We start from the raw sequence: 4228 nt of genomic DNA, 5'->3' as shown, positions 1-4228 counted from the left end.
GCCGTTTGCTACTTTGCTGTCATAGGGGTTTCGCTACTTCATTGATTAGACTGGTATGTACTCTGCCCGTCAGTGTTGAGTATGTGAAACAGGGCGGGTTCGAGGATTTATTCCATACAGGCGCCATCGCATTTGGTGCCCCCTCCCTTTCCTCCCCGTCAGACATTTGTAGCCTTTCCTTGCGCTGTTCATAAAATCTTCAAAATTACTTACTTTATGACCGTCGAAATGGGTTGCTTTTCCTTCTAAAAGGAGTACTACATAGATAATCCTCTGTAACAAATAAATTCCTGAATCTTATTCCAGTGCTAAATATTACACTACTGACCATTAAAATTGCTACACCACGAAGATGACGTGTTACAGAAGCGAAATTTAACCGACAGGAAGAAGAAAGCTTTTCAGAACATTCACACAAGGTTGGCGCCGGTGGCGACACCTACAACGTGCTGACATGAGGCAAGTTTCCAGCCGATTTCTCATACACAAACAGCAGTTGACCGGTGTTGCCTGGTGAAACGTTGTCGTGATGCCTCGTGTAAGGAGGAGAAATGCGTACCATCACGTTTCCGACTTTGATAAAGGTCGGATTGTAGCCTATCGCGAATACGGTTTATCGTACCGCGACATTGCTGCTCGCGTTGATCGAGACCCAATGACTGTTAGCAGAATATGGAATCAGTGGGTTCAGGAGGGTAATACGGAACACCGTGCTGAATCCCAACGGCCTCGTATCACTAGAAGTCGAGATGACAGGCATCTTATCCGCATGGCTGTAACGGATCGTGCAGCCACGTCTCGATCCCTGAGTCAACAGATGGGGACGTTTGCAAGACAACAACCATCTGTTCTGTTTACAGCATCATGATGGTCGCATCCGTGTTTGGCGACATCGCGGTTTACGCACATTGGAAGCGTGTATTCGTCATCGCCATACTGGCGTTATCACCCGGCGTGATGGTATGGGGTATGAGTGGGTACACGTCTCGGTCACCTCTTGTTCGCATTGGCGGCACTTTGAACAGTGGACGTTACATTTCAGATGTGTTACGACCCATGGCTCTACCCTTCATTCGATCCCTGCGAAACCCTACATTTCAGCAGGATAAAGCACGACCGCATGTTACAGGTCCTGTACGGACCTTTCTGGATACAGAAAATGTTCGACTGCTTCCCTGGCCAGCACATTCTCCAGGTCTCTCACCAATTGAAAACGTCTAGTCAATGGTGGCCGAGCAACTGGCTCGTCACAACACGCCAGTCACTACCCTACTGTGGTATCGTGTTGAAGCTGCATGGGCAGCTGTACCTGTACACGCCTTTCAAGCTCTGTTTTACTCAATACCCAGGCTATCAAGGCCGTTATACGGCCAGAGGTGGTTGTTCTGGGAACTGATTTCTCAGTATCTATGCACCCAAATTGTGGAAAATGTAATCACATGTCATTTCTAGTATAATATATTTGTCCAATGAATACCCGTTTATAATCTGCATTTCTTCTTGGTGTAGAAATTTTAATGACCAGTAGTGTAAAAGTTGAAACTATTCATTTATTTGCTTGACATTTTGAAAAGCCTTTAGTGAAAGAATTACACTTAATTATTCTAGCTTCAATAAAATGTACTGTCTATTAAACTGTTTGGAATTAATGAAAATATATAATTTTCGTTATTTTAGTGTAATAATGGAACTTTCTGATTCCATAATTTACAAATTATTTGACAGAAATACAAAAGTATCTAATTTTATACTGACAGTAAATTATAAGTTACACGGAAAGTAAACTCTCCAGGTAACATTTAACGCAGTAATGCGATGCAGTGACGAACTTTTTACTCATGTGGGCCTTCAATGAAATTTGAGCCACATTAGAAAGGGGCTTAACCGAAAAGTTTACATGTTAAATGCTAGTTATACTAACTAGGACAATATTTTAATACTATAGACAGTGGCGGCTCGTAGCCATTTGTCGGAAATTCTCTTGGAAATGGCTTGTCTGCTTACGTTTACATTTCAGATAAGTAGGCCAACATTTGATAGGGAAGTCTGTGGCCTTTTGTAACCACACTTTAGCAATTAGCTATCAAATGGAGACAAAAGACTGCACCCGAACGAGATTTTTGAAGATATAGCAAACGGGTTACGTACGTTAATAGCAAATTCAATTTAGAATGCAATCAGCAAAGTCCTTTCAAAATCGTAAGTACCGTTGTCAAAGTCATGTTTCTCACCAATCAGGAAAACATAGTTTCGAGAAAAACGGTTTAAAGTTTTAGGTAATATTTTCTGAAGTTGAGTTAAATATAGCAGGCCGCGGTGACCGAGCGGTTCTAGGTGCTTCAGTCAGTAACCGCCGCGCGACTGCTACTGTCGCAGGTTCGAATCATGCCTCGGGCATGGATGTGTGTAATGTCCTTAGGTTAGTTAGGTTTAAGTAGTTCTAAGTTCTAGGGGTCTGGTGACCTCAGATGTTAAGTCCCATAGTGCTCAGAGCCATTTGAACTATTTGAGTTAAACATATCTACATCTACATCCATACTCCGCAAGCCAGTTGACGGTGTGTGGCGGAGGGTACCTTGAGTACCTCTATCGGTTCTCCCTTCTATTCCAGTATCGTATTGTTCGTGGAAAGAAAGATTGTCGGTATGCCTCTGTGTGGGCTCTAATCTCTCTGATTTCATCCTCATGGTCTCTTCGTGAGTTATACATAGGAGGGAGCAATATACTGCTTGACTCCTCGGTGGAGGTATGTTCTCGAAACTTCAACAAAAGCCCATACAGAACTACTGAGTGTCTCTGTTGCAGAGTCTTCCACTGGAGTTTATCTATCATCTCCGTAACGCTTTCAGGATTACTAAATGATCCTACAACGAATCGCGCTGCTCTCCGTTGGATCTTCTCTATCTCTTCTATGAACCCTATCTGGTACGGATCCCACACCGGTGAGCAGTATTCAAGCAGTGGGCGAACAAATGTACTGTAGCCTACTTCCTTTGTTTCAGGACTGCATTTCCTTAGGATTCTTCCAATGAATCTCAGTCTGGCATCTGCTTTACTGACGATTAATTTTATACGGTCATTCCATTTTAAGTCACTCTTAATGCCTACTTCCAGATAATTTATGGAATTAAGTGCTTCCAGTTGCTGACCTGCTATATTGTAGCTAAATGATAAGGGATCTTTCTTTCTGTGTATTCGCAGCACATTACACTTGTCTACATTGAGATTCAATTGCCATTCCCTGCACCATGCGTTCGTTGCAGATCTTCCTGCATTTCAGTACAATTTTCCATCGTTACAACCTCTCCATATACTACACTCAGCATCATCCGCAAAAAGCCTCAGTGAACTTCCAATGTTATCCACAAGGTCATTTATATGTATTGTGAATAACAACGGTCCTACGACACTCCCCTGCGGCACACCTGAAATCACTCTTACTTCGGAAGACTTCTCTCCATTGAGAACGACATGCTGCGCTCTGTTATTTAGGAACTCTTCAATTCAATTTCTAGTCAGAGATGCCTGGACCATACAGTGATCTTACCACATTCAAAAGGAGGGCCTCCTCCACTTTGGAGATGGTGATCCTGCGGGCCCCTTTGGCAGATTCTGTCATTCGCTGTTCTACTCACTCGATACACTTTTCATCTGCATTTGTGCAGAAGTTGTAACAAGCTACCCCGATCTCAAGTTTGAGCACGTTCATAATTTCCATAATGCATCTTTGACCGTCTTTGAAATTACATGCTGCCACATTGGCCCCGATTTCGACTATTTTTTCCTGCTGTAAATGGTTTCATTGGCAACGGCCTTGCCGCTGTGGATACACCGGTTCGCGTCAGATCACCGAAGTTAAGCGCTGTAGGGCGTGGCGGGCACCTGGATGGGTGACCATCCGGGCTGCCATGTGCTGTTGCCATTTTTCGGGGTGCACTCAGCCTCGTGATGCCAATTGAGGAGCTATTCGACCGAATAGCAGCTTCTCCGGTCACAGAAAACCATCGTAACTGTGGTGTCACCGCCAGACACCACACTTGCTAGGTGGTAGCTTTAAATCTGCCGCGGTCCATTAGTACATGTCGGACCTGCGTGTCGCCACTGTCAGTAATTGCAGACCGAGCGCCACCACACGGCAGGTCTTGAGAGACTTACTAGCACTCGGCCCCAGTTGTACGACGACTTTGCTAGCGACTACACTGACGAAGCCTTTCTCTCATTAGCCGAG

The 4228-nt window shown here is 44.3% G+C and overlaps 1 pseudogene; it reads left to right on the top strand.

Moving 5' to 3' along the window:
* Positions 1 to 3804: 3804 nt before the first annotated feature.
* Positions 3805 to 3922, top strand: LOC126164205 (5S ribosomal RNA; annotated as a pseudogene).
* Positions 3923 to 4228: the final 306 nt, after the last annotated feature.

The sequence above is a fragment of the Schistocerca cancellata genome, chromosome 2 (genome assembly GCF_023864275.1).
Source record: "Schistocerca cancellata isolate TAMUIC-IGC-003103 chromosome 2, iqSchCanc2.1, whole genome shotgun sequence".
In the NCBI taxonomy this organism is placed as follows: Eukaryota; Metazoa; Arthropoda; class Insecta; order Orthoptera; family Acrididae; genus Schistocerca; species Schistocerca cancellata.
Note: the sequence above shows the minus strand (reverse complement) of the source record. Positions and strands in the feature narration are given on the sequence as shown.